This window comes from Peromyscus leucopus, chromosome 2 (assembly GCF_004664715.2).
Source record: "Peromyscus leucopus breed LL Stock chromosome 2, UCI_PerLeu_2.1, whole genome shotgun sequence".
NCBI classification, from domain to species: Eukaryota; Metazoa; Chordata; class Mammalia; order Rodentia; family Cricetidae; genus Peromyscus; species Peromyscus leucopus.
This window is the reverse complement of record NC_051064.1, coordinates 113,675,831-113,695,939: the sequence shown is the minus strand read 5'-3', so window position 1 is coordinate 113,695,939 and position 20,109 is coordinate 113,675,831. Positions and strand designations below refer to the sequence as shown.

Here is a 20,109-nt window from a genome sequence, read left to right as displayed (position 1 = left end):
AACCAATAGCTGAGGAGCCCCCAACTGGATCAGGCCCTCCGGATAAATAAGACAGTTGATTAGCTTGATCTGCTTGGGAAGCATCCAGACAGTGGGACCGGGTCCTGTCCTCAGTGCATGAACTGCCAGTTTGGAACCTGGGGCTTATACAGGGACACTTGGCTCAGCCTGGGAGGAGGGGACTGGACCTGCCTGGACTGAATCTACCAGGTTGAACTCAATCCTCGGGAGAGTCTTTGCCCTGGAGGAGATGGGAATGGGGAGTGGGCTGGGGGAAGGCGGGGAGGGGGTAGGGTTGGAGGGGGGAGAACAAGGGAATCCGTAGCTGATATGTAAAATTAAATTTAAAGAATGAAAAAATAAAGAAACAGATATTCAAGAAGAATATAAAACAAATTACTGTATGAGTTGTGTAGTATGTACATTGCCAATTATCACCAAAGCTGATTTCATTAAAAACACTTAGAACCAAAAGGAGAACTTTAAACTATGTGATTTCCTTTGACATTCTAATAATTAGCTCTATCGCTATGGAGAAGTACAATGTGATCAGAAGTTTTAGAAATAAAGGCTACAAACCAAATATGAAAATCTTTACATTCTACTTTGGGCAGTTTTCTAAAGCACACAGATCTCAGAATTGAGATTGTACATCAAAGAATTGTGTATCTGCAATCAACAACTAACTGTTGCATGTAATTTATCATTATAGTCCATAGTTCCATGAGTATATTTTTTAATCAAGCAACTCTACTATTAAGGTAAGATTTAGACCTTAAAAAAATCTACTATGGAAACCAATCTGAATTCATAAATTTTAACATCTTACATTATGAAAAGTCATGTGTGACAATAATAAATGAAATATAATGGTAAAAACCTATTCCATTTTAAAAAACACCTCAAGTTTTCAATAGGGGATTGGAGTAGTAGGTGAATAAAACTTATCAAAGAAATGACATTTAGCAAGAGCTCAATACATAAATTTCCTTATACATATTATCTAACTAATTCCATAAAGCTGTTCTTAAAATTACTCTTAAAACTGAAAAACAATGGCTCCAAGAAATTAAATAAGACAGGTAAGACCATACAATTAAATGTCAACACTAACACTTAAGCCAAGGTTGGTCTGATCCTCTACCTCTAAAAATAAACCTAAGATGATACTAGGTATATACTATATACACACCAAATATTTTCAAAGGAAAGCGTGTAGATAAATTATGGAGAACATAGGCTGTGTCTCTATAAAGAATGCTATAACATGTTTCATTCTGATTCATAAAGATCAATCATATGCAAGACACTGCTAGGCATCAGAGGGTAGAGCAGAAGAGGCTGTAATGAGGCACAGCCATTACCTTTAAAGAGGCCATAATCCAACCAAGGGAACATGCATGTAAAACAATAACAAAAGAAGGCAGAATGAAGTGATACATATGAAAAAGGCTGACAGGTTATCTTTTGTAATACAAATAGCATGTCAGACTGATAGATTCAATCTTAGTTCTGCCACAGTAAAGATGTGTGACAGGTAGTACAGTCTACTTCCTCTTTGAACATGAGTCTCCTTGATCTGTAAAAGAAAATTGGTAACTTTCAGAAGATTATATGATACAAGAACAGCCAGCACATGACAGACTCATAACTGCTAGTTGTTGTTGCTGTCAGGCCAGGAACATGCTGTGTGAAGGGTTTTCCTACCAAGAGAATTGATTGCTATGCTGATGGACTTGAGAAACTTAACTCTAGAAGTAATTAATGAATAGTAAGACAAATGGCCACATATTATATGGCATTACAAAGAATCTGAACCGTAGGTCATTCTCAACATTGCTCTTCTGAAGAGAGCAGTAGTGATTCATACACATTTCCTCATTGTGTTTATGGCACATATACTTGTCTCTACATGCTTAGTAAATAGTTTAGATAATGGCTTAGAGGCACAAACAGACACAAAAATAAAGTGACCTTCCAACACTGCTTTAAAAATGTTCTTATTTATGTAGTAAGTTGTGGGGCTTTCAGAGAAAAGTGGATGGAACATGGGAGTAGAAGAGGAGAAAGGCTGAGGGGAGAGTAAGAAAGGGTGTGTTAGAGAGAGAATCCCTAACTGCAATGCAATAGATGTGCTTCCATAGTATCCTCCATTAACAGTAGTAATGCCCTTGATCTTGTCATTATCATTTTAATTATGATATATGGTATAGACTCATGGTGACCTCCATGATTCCCAATCTTTAGAGTTCACAACCTTGTGTCATCCTCTCTCTTTGGCAACTGGGTGGTATCTGTTTTGTTTCTAACAAAAAATAAATATACAAAGATGACAAGATATACATGGTTACATATACTTATATTATCAAACTGTGACCCAAGATAAACCTTGTCTTCCTTTTGTCAGGTATTTTCTTACATTGGAACAAAACAAGTAACTAATACAGTACCCTTGTAAAAGAATCCTCAGGTCTCCTTCTACAATGTGAAAACACAGGGAGAAAGCTATAGAAACAGAGCCTTCCCCAGACACCAGTTTCTTGGCACCTCGATCTCAAACTTCCTAAAGTCTAGAACTATGAGAAATAAAATGTTGTTGATTTAAAGCTAAATAGTCTATAGTATTATGGGGACCCAACAGACTAAAACAAAAACTGGTACCTTCAGTAAGGTCCTGATATTAACAAATTCCCAAAATACCAAAAAGATTTTGAAACTGAGTAATTGATAGAGGCTAGGAGAGTGTGGAAGGGCGTACTAGTTTACATTGCTGTGAACAAGTTGTTAAGGTTGATTCTGAGAAAAGCTCAGAAGGAGAACAGAGATAGAGAAAGCCTCAGCCTTCTTAAGCATTCATGATAAGAACAGGGATACAAATGTGGCAAAGGCCATTCTAATAAGGTCTCAACTAGAAATGACGAATGCTTTATTGAAAAACTACATGAAAAGAAATCCTTGCCTGAATACTGGCATATACTAGTGTTCTTTTAAAAATAACTTGAAACCAATCCAATAGGATATTTGGGTAATGATATTTCTAAGGTACAATGTGGCTATCCTTGATTACTTAGAAAATTACAAGAGAAAAATAATTTGAACATTAATTTTTCCATCAGAAAACAGAAACAGAACTCAAAATTTAAAGAAGCCTTGAGTTTGTCAATATGGTAACTTATTTTGAGAGTATTTGGGGAAGAGTAATTGTTAGTAGGGCAAGTCCCTCATGAATAGAATAAGTATCCACAAAGAAGAGGTCCCAGAAAACTGCCTATCTCTCTCCACAAGCAAGAATATAAAAAAGTATCATGTATGAATCAGAAAGTTGCACTTTCCCAAAAATCAAATCTGCTAGTGGCTCACTATTTGTTCTTTTACTTTTGTTTCTTGTATACATGATAAACACACTTACTCAAAATATAAAGTAAGGCTATTATACATTAATCTCCTGATCATAAAAAGTAGACCCATAAATAAAAGAAAATGTATGATATTTGTTTTTTTTTTGTTTTGTTTTGTTTTGTTTTTGTTTTTTTTTTGTTTTTTTTTTTTTTTGAGACAGGGTTTCTCTGTATAGCTTTGCGCCTCTCCTGGAACTCACTTGGTAGCCCAGGCTGGCCTCGAACTCACAGAGATCCACCTGGCTCTGCCTCCCAAGTGCTGGGATTAAAGGCGTGTGCCACCATCGCCCGGCAAGAAAATGTGTGACATTTGTATTTCTCAGTCTGACTTGATTTTCTTAATGATTCTTTCCAATTGGACCCATTTTTCTGCAAGTGTCCTGACTTCATTCATCTTTTATAGCATGTATACATATTATACATATATATATATGACATCTTCTATATACTTATTCCATTCATGGAAACCTGACTTGATTCCATAACTTAGCTATTGTGAATAGTGCTGAAATAAACATTAATGTATAATGTAATCTTTTTAATAAGTTGACTTTGAGTGTTTTGGGTAAAGAACCAAGAGTGGTATAGGGCCATATGGTAGATATACTTTTAGATTTTTAAGGAACCTCCATACTATTTTCCATAGAGGCTAGGCAAGTTTACATTCCTACTGGAAGTATAGAAGGTTTTTCTTTTGTCCACATTCATCTAGCACATGTTGTTATTTGCTTTCTCAATTGTTCAATTGTTTTGTTTATTTTTGGAGGGGGGCTTGGTCTGTTGTGGTGGTGATGGTTTTATAGAAGCTCAAATGGACTAAGTATGTATGATTTGCAAGTGGAGAGATCAATCTCAGAAACAAAGAGAAATGGGCCTACAGCACTGTAAAAAGTAAATGGCACAGACACAAGTGTGGTGGTAATCTAATTGTACTGAAATATTATTTTGATTGTATGTTAATAAATAAAGTTGTCCGGGGGTCAGAGCTATTAGAGCCATAGCAAGAGTGTGGCGGTGGTGGCACACGCCTTTAATCCCATAAGATCTCTGTGTGTTCAGGGATATAGCCAGCATTGGAGACATATGCCTTTAAGACCTAGGGGGCTGTACATTCAGACAGTGACGAGGCAGTCATGTGTTTGGGTTTACAACCAATGAGAAGGCAGAACAACATACTATAAAAAAACGAACCGACAGGAAGTAGGTCTCTTTTCGCGAAGCTGGGACAGCAGGAGGAAGGGTGAGATTTTAGCTCTGAGCTCTGACCTCTCCGCTTTCTCTTTTACATTGTTTCTGTGTTTCTTAATTAATAAGACGGTTGGTTACATCAATACACAAGTAATTCTCAATGGATACAATGGCAGATGTTTTTGGAAGTTTGCTTTTAATATCTCTACTTGGTTGTGATTGCCCATCAGCCATCATGCCAAAGTGTTGGAACATAAAAATAACTGATTCTAGCCTTGAAGAGATTATGTAGCTGAAGTTTTCCTGTGTCCCACCTGGCCCATAGTCAGGACAAATCTCTCTCACCTGCCAGTCCTGCAACCACTTGGACCTAAGTATACACACAGAAGCTCATATTAATTAAAACTGTATGGCCTAATGGTTCAGGCTTCTTGATAGCTAGATCTTACATCTTAAATTAACCCACTTCTATAAATCTATACCTTGCCACATGACTTGTGGCTTATCAGCATTTTTACATCTTGCTTCTCCTGGTGGTGGTGATGGGCAGCATCTCCTGACTCAGGCTTCCTCTTCCCAGATTTCTCCTCTCTGCTTGTCCTGCCTATACTTCCTGCCTGGCCACTGGCCAATCAGCATTTTATTTATTAACCAATCAGAGCAACACATTCACAGCATACAGAGCAATATCCACAGCAAAATTATAATCTTAATTCCTTGTTTTAGTGACAGGATAGATCAGGTTGCCCATAAACTCAGAAAGAAAGAAAAAAGCCAGGAGGATCCAGATTACAGAGTCTACCAACCTCAGGGTACAGTGAGTTCACAGTACTTCTCAAACAATCTACTTCATAATTTTGCACAGTTGAATTAAGGTATAATCATGTAAGGTCAGTCAATGAGCAGCGTATCATTGTATCTCCTGAATCCTTCTCTACAAACCATTTAAAATGAATGTATATGTGTGTGGTAACTTCTGTTTTACTCCTGGGGACTTAGATTTTAATCAATGAAAATTAGCTAAAGAATCTCACAAGCTGGGGTGTCAGTTTAGCCTGTAAAGCACTTGCCTTGTAAGCAGAGGGATCTGAGTTTGATCTAAAAAACATATTAAAAACAAGGGGTCCAGATGTGGTGAGCCATGCTTGTAACACAGAGACAAGAAGAGTCCACAGGCTTGCTGGCTGGCTAGCCAGCCTACTTAGCAAACTCCAGACCAATGAGGGATCTTATTTCAAAAAAATGTTGGTCAGCACCTGAGGAAAAATGAGGTTTTTCTCTGGCCTACATACACACTAAAAGAAACAGAGAGACAAATATATTTGCACACACAAACATACATATAAACACATGCATATACACTTACATACATACATACATAAAGAATCTCATTTACCTTGTAAAAAGTAAACAACTTAGTATCCCTAAATGCACGCGATAAATATCAGAAAAGAGCACGTTCAGTTTATCAAGAAATAAAATAAATAAATAAATAAAAACAACTGGCCCTAATGTGAAGAAGCAAATTTGTATTTCTAACATTGTAGTATGCAGATAATTTGCACATGAGTATGAGCCAAGTAAGCAAGCTATTGGAGATTGCTAGGATATGAAAGCCTATTGTATATTATGGCAATTTACATCCATATTATTTCATTGTTATAGATTCTGAAGCTCCCACTAGTATCTGAAAAAACATGCAGTGATAATATATGGTTTGTTCCCTGTTTGCATTCAGAAATAAAAATTCTAAAGCAAAATTAACAGGGAAAAATCTGAACTTCGTAGGTGGTTAAGCAATTGAAGAGAATCAATCAGTATAAATATGAAGTTTTATGCTACCAACAGAATACTATTATTGAGCACTATATTTTTATCACAATAAAGTTTAAATTACCCAGGAAGAATACTAAAAGTAATTTCTTAATAGTAGCCAATGACACTGTTAGAATAATAAATGATCTCAGACAACACAGGACTATGGAAATATAGTTTCAGAACTAATTGATAGAACTGTTACAATAGCATCATGAAATGACAGGTATGTAAATCTCAGTACAAATGAAACTTCACTGCACTTTGCCTAACAACAAGGGTATGCATTTTTTCTAAAAATATTACTCCTAACATTCTTAGGAGACAAAATTTCACAGCAAACTCCATAGTTTCAGCAACATGACTGTCTAAACATGAGCAAACAAGGACAAAACAATAGATATGTCAAAGTGAATGGAGAAAAGTCCACAGAGCCTTAACCTTACACAAAGAATTACAAACAACTAAGAAATGGTGAGGGAGGAAAAAAAACAGAAGCACACCAACAGGTTATCTTTTTCCAAATGGTCAGTTGGAAAACATTCATTCAGACAGGATTATATAGACTGAACAGGTTATACTTATGGATTTAGAGACAGATACATACATACATGTATATAACAATTAATGAAAAATGAGGCTATAAATTTGAAAGCAAGGAGGGGTATATGGTAGCGTTTGGAGGAAGGAAAGGGACTGAGAAAATGATGAAATTATATCATAAACTCAAAAAAAGGGAAATGATAAAAGAAAATTTTAAAAATAAAAATACATCTAACCAAATAGTTTATTGACAAAGTCAATAATATTCTACTATACAGCCTATCTGTAGCCAACAAGATTGTTACCTTAAAATTTATTAAGAAGGTAGATTTCTTATTAAGTATTTATGTGTCTTATCTGGTCCTTTTTCTGTGACAATATAACTGACAAGTAACTTAAAGGATTCAAGATTTACATTGGTTCAGTATTTCAGAAGTTTCAGTTCCTCTTGGCTGGAGGGCAGAACAGAGCAGCTCACCTATGGTGGTCAGAAAGTTGAGAGAGAATGCATGGACTCTAATACTGTCTCCATATTTTTCCTTTTAATCCACCTGCTCCTCCTTCAACTGATGGAATGGTGCTGTCCATGTTAATTAAGGCAGATCTCCTGCCCTTAGTTAATCCTCATTTTGAAATGTATCTTATATTGTTGCACTTAGTAGTCACTCTACTATACCAAGGAAAACAAAAGCATGCCAAAGAGTAGTTCTCTTCTTAGTGGTTTAGTATTTGATGTAAAATATATTTAAAATATATTTTTATGTATTTTTAAATATTTTAACATTTATTTGTTTTACTTTAAATATTTGAATATATTTTACATAAAAAGCACAAGTTATACAACTTTACACCTGAAAGATTAAAATGTGTGTATCTGTTTGTTTATTTATTCATATAGTGTCTAATACAATCTGAGAAAACTCACAGGTTTCATTTGATACCCTAGAATGTGGAAATTATCTAGCTTAGAAAGGGGACGTGAAAGAGTATTTTTATTGAGTACCACAGCCTAAACTGTTTTTTTCCTACAAGTGATTTGTGTTTTTGAGGCAGCTATGTAATTTATGTCCTTCACCTCCCTAAAGTTCTCAGTCTGTATATTCATTTATAATGTTGATTTGTTAAAATAAATGAAAACTAGTGATATTTGCCCACATTTATTGAAATACTATTTATAATAGTCAAAATATGACATCAACCCAGGATCCCTCAGATCAGTGGTCCTCAATCTTTGATCCTTATATTTCCTCATGTTGTAGTGACCACCATCCATACAATTATTTCACTGCTGTCTTGTAACTGTAATTTTGCTACTGTTGTGAATTGTAATGTAAATATCTCATATGCAGAATATCTGATAGTAACCCCAAAGTGGTCACGACCCACAGGTTGAGAACTGCTACCTTAGATTCAATAAAGAAAATATGTTATATTTACACAAGGAAATAGCAGACAGCCACACACACAAATAAATATCTTGTCATTCTAGCAACATGTATGTAACATAGATCATTCTGTTAAGTAAAATAAGTCAGATACAGAATTAATAAAATTAAAACAAAAAAATGGCCAAAGTAAAAAATAAACCAAATCCAAAGTACATTGTCTTTCCCTGTTCCAGAAAGCCTCACAGTGTTAAATGCCACAGCATTAACAAAAAAGTACACACTCAAAATATTTTGGTTTTGTTAAGTTACTAAGTATTTAAACCTTGAACAGATTAGTCATAATAAATGATCAATGAATATTTGTTGAGTGCATGAATTAAGGGTCAATGAGAAATATTTAAATTAAGAAAAACAAGCTATGGACACAGATAATTAAGAAGTATATATGTTATGTTGCTGATAAAACAACTATTTCCATATGGACTAGTGGAAAAATTGCTACACACAAAATATTCATAACTACAATTGCAAATCTCTAATTGTTTGAACATAGTAGTGCCTCCAAGAGCAAACAGGAAAAAATTTCCATGGCAATTCATTTGAACTAGCTACCTTTAGGTTGTAGACTCTGGGCTGTTAGGCATGGGAGTCAAAGGCAGTAGTTATATATGGACATGTACATTTGGACACAGCAGATTGGATGCATTGTAAAACATTCAAATCAAGAAATATACACATAAATATGCATCAAAATAGATGAAGATACAGTCTTCTACATTCTTCCTATCTAAATAACACTGACACGAAAGTACACATTCACTCGGGTTTTTTTTAACTGTCATATAATCTATGAATATGAATGTTAAGACAAGATATAACCTGATCATTTTAAGACTTTTAATCTCTATTGACCAGCACAGTATTATGTAAATGACCTGTTACAAACCAGTGTTTCTGCCTCTCCTGGTTTCACATGTCAAGGTTTATTTTCTAGTCTTCATCTCAATAATTTTAAGTTTATTAATTACACAAATGTTTACTGCAGAGCCACTAAGTACCAGATACTATACTGAAGTACACTATAGGAAAGAACATTCAGAAGATATTCCTTAACTACTAGTGGCTCAAAGTCTACTGGATGGGACCTGTATGTAAATAAATCAAAACACAATGTGCATTAATGCTTGAGCTAGCTTATGGGAACCTATTCCCCATACTGGGTTGCCTCACCCAGTCTTAACACAAGGGGAGGAGCTTAGTCCTACCTCAATTTGATATGCCATGCTTTGTTGACACCCATGGGAGGCCTGCCCCTTTCTGAACAGAAGCAGAGGAGGAATGGATGGGGGTAGGGCAGAGGAAAGGCAGGAAGAAGGGAACAGGAGGAGAGAAAGGAGGGGAAATTGCAATTGGGATGTAAAATAAATAAAAATTTTAATTAATAAAAAATGTGCAAAATTCCCAAGGAATTAATGAATTTATTTTCTCAGTGAATATCATGGAAGAGAGGGCATAAAGCCAGAGGACAAGGATGTCTGCTGAGAAATACTGTCTTCTATGTGTGACAGGAAAGCTGCACCCAAGAAATCTCAAAAATATGTGAGGTTATGGATCTTAAAAGAGAACTGTCTAGACTGGCATAATTCCTAACTGCATTCTAAATATTTATCCTCATTTCCACAGATAATAATAACTCTCAACCCACATCAAAGAAGCTTCTCCTTGTAACAGATGAAGACCATTACAGAAAACCACAATTGGTCAAAGCACAGAGAATGGTTGACTGTAGGGTGCCTAGCCCCAAGAGGTATATCCACAATCCACAAGTTCTGCACCCAAGCCTCAGGGAACAGCTCAGAAGTGTTGGCAGAGAAACTGTAAAAGACTGAGGACCAGAAAGTCCTAGTAATGGAAGCGAAGCTACACTCATGATACCTCAGCAATACATTTTCTTAAATAAGGCCTAAATGATAACACCAACAGGCATGCCAATGCAGGAGGGGGAAACCTCACAGGACCTACACCTCTAAACTAAGAACTATAAGCAATTAATGACTGCTGAAAGAGAGAGTGCTGGGGAACAATCCTTTTCTACATTATGAATATGTATTACTCTCATTTACTAACAAAAAGCTGGTTGGCTGATAGTGTTTGTGTTGTACATAATCTTACCATGTTAAAGTTAAAACCTTCCTTTTTAATTAGACAAAAGCGGTAAAAACCTGTGGGATAATCCTCTCATATACTATAAAGAAGAGCCAGAAGCCAGGCAGGAATTATAGGCAAGGCAACCAAACTAAGGATGACAGGAAGGAGAAGGGTGGAGTCTGAGTCACTGCTAGCCAGATGTAGAGGGAACAGGAGATGAATATGTCATGCTAATAAAGATACCACCATGGCCAGGCAGTGGTGGCACATGCCTTTAATCCCAGCACTCGGGAGGCAGAGGCAGGCAGATCTCTGTGAGTTTGAGGCCATCCTGGTCTCCAAAGCAAGTTCCAGGAAAGGTGCAAAAGCTACACAGAGAAACCTTGTCTCGAAAAAAAAAAAAAAAATACCACCACATGGCAAAGAATAAATAGAAATACGGGTTAATTTAAATATAAGATTTAGCTAGTAACTCTTAACTTCAAAATTTAAGTCAAAAGACAAGTTACTTTGGGGAGAGTATGTTCTTGTTTCCACGGGAAATGGGAGACTGTGGATTTATTCTAGGTTAAGAAAAATCAGGTTTGATCAAAGAAGATCCCCTGAAAAATCTCTGATGGGAATGGATGGCCCAGATGATCCAACATTTCAGAGTGCCACTGTTGCAGTTTCCTCTGAGTTCTGCATCCAGAATGGCTTCAAGGCTGCTAACTCAGATGATCTAGCCTCACAGAACCCTTCAGTCAGGACTTGACCATAATCCTGAATTTTCTCAGGGTCCCCCAAAGATTACCAGTGCCCACAATCATCAGGAAGTAATATAGAAAACTATGTGCACATTCCCCCCAAAAATGGGTTATAGATATTTATTATCATTTTAGGGGGGTTGGTTATAAGTTGTTATGGATAATGGCCAGGAAAAAAGCTAAGCAAAGAAGATTAGATTTAGGGATCTTGTTCTGAAAAGAAAAAGGGGGATATAAAAGTGATAAGATAAAAGGGTATATTATTGAATCTACTTTAATCCAAATAACAACTATTAATCTTACATATTTTACCTTAGTATGGATTTTGGTTTATTGATACAAATTTAAAGTTAATTTTGTTGTACTGTATGTATATTCTTCCTTTTGTTTAAAATATTTTTGTGTATTGATACAAATTTAAGGTTATTTTTGTTAGAACATACTGCACATACATTTCTACTCTTGTTTAAGGTATTAAATGTATAGCAATTTAACAATGTAATTTAAATTTCTAGTCCTTGAAAGTTATTATTGCAAACTATTTAGGATAATAAATAAATGAACGTTAGTAGTTAGTCACCTATTACAATCAAACTTGTGGTCATGTTAGATATGTTTTCAAGGTCAAACAAATATATTTTAGATAGACAGGTGGTCTTCAAACACTTTAGAGATCTATAGAATATGGCACTTACAATGTTTTAATAACATAAGGTTCTTTTTTATGACAGTGAGAAATGTCTGCTCCTGGCAGCACCAATCTACTTCAGAGAAGATGATGGGCATCCAAGAAACTCCATATGGAGTTTACTATCTTTGTGGCAGAATTTAGCCACTGGGCAGGAAATTGCCCTTGCCTCAACTGCTGACAGTATGCTGTCCAAATTGGACAAGCAGGACACAAAAGAAAATGACTGTCAAACCTTGCCAAGAAAAGATGGGATAGTCTTTCAAACACCCTGCTTCACAGGAAAGTCTGTCAGATATGCTAGGCCAGTAGGCCAGAATTGGATGCCCCAATGTTGCAGAGGAACTTTGGGTGATTGTCTGGACAGGCTCATTGTCCCTGTCATTAGAGAACATTTGACCCTTCTGGGGTCTTTGATGGAGTTGAAGACTAAATAGTTAGAATTATAGTTTTCCTTAGTTATAATAGAAAGTAAATTAGATACAAAACTTTACACTCATCAAGATAAAATAGATATTTAAGTAATTTCTCAAATTTCACCAAATGCAAATGGATTAGATATTGTTACTCTAATTCTTACTTAATAACTGTTTTGTTGTATATAGTTTTACTATATTAAGTTTAAAATCTTCCTTTTTAAGTAGACAAAAAAGGAGAAATGTTGTGGAACAATCCTTCTGTACACTGTAAGTATGTATTACTCTTGTGTGTTAATAAAAAGCTGACTGGACAATAACTGGGCAGAAAGAAATTGAGCACAAGACTAGGAAAATTCTGGGAAGAGGAAGGGCAGAGTCAGAGAGATGCTAGCAAACACAGAGAAACAAGATGAGAATGCTGGACTGAGAAAAGGTACCAAGCCATGTGGCTAAACATATATAAGAATTATGGATTAATTTAAGTGTAAAAGATAGCTAGTAACAAGCCTAAGCTTGAGGCCAAGCCTCTGTGTGGTAATTTGAGAGGAGGCCACCAGGTATTTGTGAACAAGTGGGCAGGACAGGAAACGTCCATTTATAAGAGAGAATTAGTCTTCCCCTGGGATGAGCTGCCTAGTTGGTTATGCAATATCAACTGGTCAGCTATGAAAGCATATACATACAAACTACATTAAATGGACTCAGAAAGTTGTATTTATACGTATATGTAGCAATGATTGCTGTGGATATCATTCTGTATAAATAAAACACTGACTGGCCAGTGGCCAGTCAGGAAGTAGGTGGGAAAAGGAGAGAGGAGAATTCTGGAAAGTGGAAGGCTGAGAGAGGGAGACACTGCCAGCTGCCTCCAGGATAAGCAGCATGTGAAGATGCCAGTAAGCCACGAGCCGCGTGGCAAGGTATAGATTTATAGAAATGGATTAGTTTAAGATGTAAGAATTAGATAGCTAGAAGCCTGAGCCATTAGGCCAAATAGTTTAAATAATATAAGCATCTGTGTGTTTATTTTCTAAGTGGGCTGTCAGACTGCTGGGGCTTGGTGGGACCTGGAGAAAAAACTCCAGCTACAAATGATAATTAAAGAAAAGGAGACCATGAATTTTAGAAAGAAAGAAATATGGGGGCAGTTGAAGGGAAGAAAGGTAAGGGAGAAAATGACAAAGTAATATTTTAATTAAAATTTTATTAATGAAAAAGTGTAACTTATATATTCAAAGAAAGACCATTCCTTCTCTCCCTCCTTCTCTTATTCACTTTTCTACTTTCTGAAACAAAGACCTGAGATAGATTGACTTAACAAGAGAGAAGATCTGTTTGGCCTCACAAGTTTATAAGTTCTATTTCATAATCCTCTAGGCCTCAGTTTCATATTTAAGTTAGAAGACCATGTGTAGTTGCATGTCTGAAAGTGTGGGTTACAAAGGATACAATAACAGTAAAAGAGTTCTAGACACAGGACAATATAAAGTTAAAATTGCATTCAAATGTGTAATGAACTAAATGTTTCTGCCCTATGTTGTATCACACAACTTCACTGGAGCTTTGGTGGTAAACAGACAGCTTGCTCACTTTGCATTGCACATGCTGTCACTGTGCAATGCCCATAAACCATGCATGAAACACCTCAGTTCAGATAATCAATTATTGTATGTTATGAATTGTAGTGTTTATACTATACATACAAAATTATCTGTTCTTGTGAAAACACAATGACTTCCCTGCCTTCATTCCTCAGAGAAAATAAAATTAGTATAATTTTGGTATGTCTTGTGTTTTAATGTTTGATTTTTAAATCTGATTTTATGACTTAAACTTTATAAAAGTCATTCAATGAATCTGACTTGAGATTAAGAAAGGATTGCTAATCATTTCTACACACTGTTCTACTATCTTGTGCTGTTTATGCAAAGCAGCATTCTCAGCATTGATAATTATACAATTAAAATATTGATCAACATTGACATTTAAGATACTCTATGCCATGCTATATCAGTCCTACAGAGGACCTGAATTTAGAACGCGGTATCCATGTCAGACACCGCAAACTGCCTCTAACTTCAGCTCCAGGGGATTTGATGCTGTTCTCTAGTCTCCCTGTGCACCTCCACTCATGTGCTCATATCCACACAGAGTCACACAAATAAACACACAGAAAAACATAAATAAAAAGATGAAACTTTTATTAATGAATGAATACATTTGAACACACCTAGATAAAATGGGTGGTGTTCTGGACCAAAGTGCAAAGGTCATGGGGTCATAAATATGTACAGTATATTTAATAGATGAAAGATGATGTCAGTAACTTACACTTGATCAGTGTCTGTAGCTTTTTGTGTTTACTTATTATCTACCATCAGAATGTGAGCTCCCTCACAGCAAAGGTCCTATCTTAGTTACTTTTGAGACACCATCATCTAGCAGAGAACATGAAACACCTACAAGAAGTGAGAAGTTAATGAGAATTAGACTTTCACACTTTGCCTTGTATGGTTTTCTGATTGTGGTGAACCTTAACTAGTCTATAAGCATTCTTGAAAGCAAAGACCATATCAAATAAATATTTTCTTCTTCCAATCCCAAAGATACCTTCAAGCCATAATAATGGAGAAATATGTGGATAAAACATTAAAAAATGCTACTCATGTATCTAGAATAGGGGATAATGCAAGCAAGTTGTGTGGAAATATTGAAAATTATCTTTTCTTAAGCAAAGGGCATATCTAAGTTGTATCAAATCATGCTTAACCTGAGTCAAATTAAGAATGCTTCAAATATGTTGTCATGGGAGAATGGCCCCAGCAACAACAAACAGGTGAACTGACTATACATACAGAGCAAAGCATAGTTTGCTCAGATATCATTTTTGACATGAAAGATGTCAAAAGATACAATAATACAAACCTTTCCACTTGGTGGTCTATAAGGATAAATCTATTCACATCTAGATCTTACACAATGAAAAATTGACTTGGATAGAGAACTGATGAAACTAGAATTATCAGTCCAGATTCTTATATAAGGGCCAAAGTTTCAGACAATAAACCAGGCTTACAAAGATACAAATGCTAGGCTACTAAGCTGGATGAATAAGAAGACTTCAGCTCAAGAAGGAGGTATCAACAAGAATTCTAGTTCTACAAACCATAATATAGGAAATTCCACAGCTTGTAAAATTAGTCTATAAGGTAAGACTTGTGGACATCAAATAATAGTGCTGGTTATCAGCAGCTCTGCCACTGTTCACAGACATTATTCATTTAGTCAAGAATGGTTTAGGTATGAGACAGATTGAAATGAAGCCAAGACCTACTGGTAGTACATCTAAATTCTAGAAACTAAGAAGGAAAGAGGTAGGGGCTGCTCCACTGAAGTCTTAAATTTCTTTAGCTAGAAAAGCCATCACATATTGTAGGTCCCCGCGACTATGTAAGAAGTGTCTGTCATTTCCACCAATTCACAATTTGTTCACAGATAATTTGTCCAAACCACATCCCAGAAAAGGCAGTCTTTTTCTGGCCACAGTTAACCAGACTCAAAGTGGGCAAATCAAAATTCCCTTTTGATAATTTGGAACTACAATACAAGACTTAGATTTTTGATTGTGTTAAGCAAGTCAAAGTCAGACCCAAAGCAAATGAATGCCATAGCAAGCTTGAAATAGAAACTAAAGACCTTTAAAAGACTGTCAGATAGGCAGGGAATACACTACTGAAAGAACACGTACTGAGAAACTAAGTTAAAACATCAGGTCCAAGGATATAGAGAAGGAAAAAGAGGCAACCTAATAAGTTTCCAGTACATTTATGCATTACACCTCAGTTAAGAATATAGGCCCTCTAAATCAACATAAGAAAAACTCATATTACCTCACAAAGTCTAAAGCAGCATACACAGGGCTTTCATTGGTTCTGCACAAGGCCCTTTATGTATATATTATGACTTCCAGAGTAGTGTTTTTATGGGATTCTGAATGTGTGAATGAGTGGGTCTCTGATTCTTATGCCTTCTGTTGGGCTCTTTTCCTCCACTGGTTTATGTACAACTTCAATGTGATAGTATTTGTTTAATTATATTTTATTTTGTAATTTTTTAAATTAATGAAAGAATGAATTATGAAAACCTAGCATTTAGGGCAAAAGTTAACAATTGAATTATCATGTATACCTCCTATGAGAAGAAAGTCAGTTTTCTTCAAAGAAATGACAACCACTCCAGGTCAGGCCTCATGTTCAGAAGTAGTTGACTAACATATAATAGATTCCACAGTTTTTTGTGTGTGTACTTTTATTTGATTACAGTTTGGTGGTGGATTTTTTCTTTCTTTCTTTTTTTCTTTGTTTTGTTTTCTTTTTCAGTGGTGTTTTACTTTGTTTTCTTAGTTTGGGTGTGGGTTGTTTTGCATTGGGGTTTTGTTTTCTAAGAAAAAAATATAAAAATTGGCTTGGTAAAAGGGGGATAGATTTGGAAGGACTTGAGGGAAAGAAATGATTAACATATAATTAAATTTAAATTTGTCTTAAATAATAATAGTTTGTTAGTAGCTAAGAATTCCAAAAGGCAGTGTATAATTTTTCTTGAAAGTCTTGTTCTCTAGAATTTTGAAGGACTTTCATAACATATAATTCTCATTTGCAATATGGTTATTTATAGTCCTGTGTTAAATATTCAATTCCAATTATAATTATTCTATTTCTAGATGATATTAAGATAGATTTAAATATGATACAGTATTCTTGGATCTACCAATCTCAGGGGAAAAAAGACACTACAAAGAAAACATATACATCCTTCTATCAGGAGCCAGGATCCAAATTTTATAAAATTGCTCCCATATTCTAGCCTATTTAGATGTATGAAAGGTTAATATCTAATTCCATTTACAATGCTGATCCAGCAAGAAAGAAATTAATTTGGCATTAGAGAAGTAACATCAATTTCCCCTGTAACTGAAGTAATGCATTTACTGGAAAGAGATTAATATCAATTCCATAAATCATTTATATGCTTTTCCCAGAGTTCAGGACATCTGAATAATGTCATATATGGGAGCTTATATCACTTTGTGCATATTCCATTCATTAATCTATGTCTAGAGCTGTAGGGGCGTTGTGATAAAATATAAAATTTTGAAAAGAATCAATCTTTCTGATTTCAATTTTTTGCAACTTAGGTAAGGTAAGCCAAATGTCAACAGAATTGCAATAATGATGATCCTCACTAGCAACCAGCATTTTCAGGAAAGAAATGAAATATTTAGCTAATTAGTTTCCCAGTGGTAACAGCTACTAAATGTCCACATGGTAAGACAACATGTAAATGTCAATGTAAAGACTCCATTAGGAATAAATGCTGCCACAAAGGAGAATTACCTGTGCTACCCTTTCTTTCATTAGACTGTTGAATTTCATTATCTTATAATCTGAGGTGTATGTACCTTCAACAGAGCAGCAGAACCAACATGGAGTAGGCTGTGTGCAGAGACTGAAGTGTATCTCAAGATGTATTAAGAAGAATTGGCATGTGCAACTACAGATGTTAACATCCCAAATCTGCAGTTGATAATCAGCAGACACAAGAAATCCTATGGCATAGATTCAGTAGTCATGCTCTCAAATGTTGAACTAGTGATATTCACATTTAAGTAATATAGTAATTCAAATGTTTGTTTTATCTGAAACATCCTCAGAGAGACATCCATAATAGTGTATGACCATGAGTATTCAATGCCCCCCTTAAGTTCACACATAAAATTAGCAATCATGGGAACTTAATGACCACCTGACCTCCCAACATCATTTCCAAATTCCTTCATGATATAGAATGAGATAAAACAGGACCTATAATCTGAGCTGGAGCTCTTAATACCAAGAAGATATTAGATATTTTTGGGCGTTTGGCAATTATTAGACTGAACTGAAATCTTCTATTCCAAGTCATCCATGGCTAATAATACGAGGGGAAGAAAAATGTGTAATGATATGTGTAAAAGAGCCTAGACCTTGGAGTCAGAAAGTCTAAGAAATACTGGCTCTGATATTTACCAACAAGAACTTAAGTATTAACTCTAAGCTTCCTCACTCAAAATGGAATAAAACGGGTGCCTATTTCATTAAATTATCAGGAGAATATATTTTTCTTGCATAGTACCTGGCATGCAATAGATGTTCATTACTGTTATTATCCTTACTTGATTCATTTTCAAGACATATGGAAGAATTTCTATTTCTATACCTTTAAAATGGACCTAGTTATATAAAATATTTTGCCAAATGCAATATGAGTTGAAATTATTTTTGATGCTTCTATGAAGTTGAATGGTGCTAGAATTTTTTCTAGTTCTATCACAAACATCATTGGAATTTTGATGGGAATTTTAATGAATCTGTAGACCAATTTTGGTAATATAGCCATTTTGAAAATATTAATTCTGCCGACCATGGTCATAAGATGTCTTTCACTATTCTAGAGTCCTGAAAGTTTTTCTTCAATATTTTAAAACTTTCATTATAGAGCCTTCCACTTCCTTGATTAAGTTTATTTCTAGATATTTTTAAGCTATTGTTAGTGAATTTTATTTCTCATTTCTTATTTAGCCAAGGTTATTATTGCTGTATACAACAGGATGTTGAGCTTTGTATACTGATATTTTGCTGAAAGTGTTTATCAAGTTGAGTTTTCTGGTAGAGCCTTTAGGGTTTGTAAAGTACAGAATTATATCATATACAAATTTGGATAATTCTGCTTCTTTTATTCCTATTTGTATCTCTCTTCTTTTTAAATTTTGTAATTTATATTTATGTACAGAAAACTTATTTGTGTAGATTTAAGGAAGTTTAGTGGCGAGTTCTTTGGCCTTTGCCTTTTCCAGCTTGACAATGTGAGCCACAGATTTAGGACCCAAGAGGTTGCCTTCCCAGTGGCTGTGGATCTCATTATATCTCTCATTGTAATTGGTCCTAACAACTTCTACCAGCTTAGTCTGAGCACCCTTGTTCGCCCGAATTAACCTGTGTAAAGGCAACAGTGGTGCATGCCTTCCTGTAGACCAGCTGTCCCCAGCCTGGCCTTTCCCTTGATGATGAAATAGGGGATCCCTGTCTTTCAACACAGGGTGGGCAGGAAGACCACCAACTCAATGCGGTCTACATAGTGAGCAATCACCACCAGCTGAGCCTTCTTGTTCACCACCAAGGCGGTAAATGCACTGACCCCTACTTGAAGGACAGGTGGTCTCTTAGTTGGGAAGTCCTCTTTGCCAGCAGCTTTCTTCTCAGCATGGTCAGCAGCCTTTCCTTCTTCTCAGGCTTTGTCTCTGGCCTGGACTCCTGTGTACAAGCTCAAGCACCTGGGTAGCTGTTTGCAGGTCCAGGACATGGGGGAACTGGTTAATGGTAGGAGGAACTTTGAGCTGCTTATAGAGGATGGCCCTTTGCCACTGCAGCCTGATGTAAAGGAGCCATTTGACAGTGAGTGAGATCTCTTTTGGAAGTTCTTAGGCTTCTTCTCAAACAAGGATGCACAACCTTTCTGGCCTCCTGTTTCTTCATGAAGCCAGGGGCTGAGGCCACCTTCTTTCCCTTGGCCTTCTTTCCTTTGCACATCTTGCTTTGCTGTGGATATTGTTCTATATAAATAAAACACTGATGGCCAGTGACCAGGCAGGAAGTAGGTTGCCAGGCAGGAAGTAGGTTGCCAGGCAGGAAGTAGGTGGGACAAGGAGAGAGGAGAATTCTGGGAAGCAGAAGGCTGAGG

General features: G+C 35.8%; 1 protein-coding gene across 3 annotated transcripts in view; it reads right to left on the bottom strand.

The window, feature by feature from the left end:
* Positions 1 to 20,109, bottom strand: part of Agbl4 (ATP/GTP binding protein like 4) — a 1,176,960-nt gene that overhangs the window by 1,060,057 nt on the left and 96,794 nt on the right. The gene's annotated exons all lie outside the window — the stretch shown is intronic.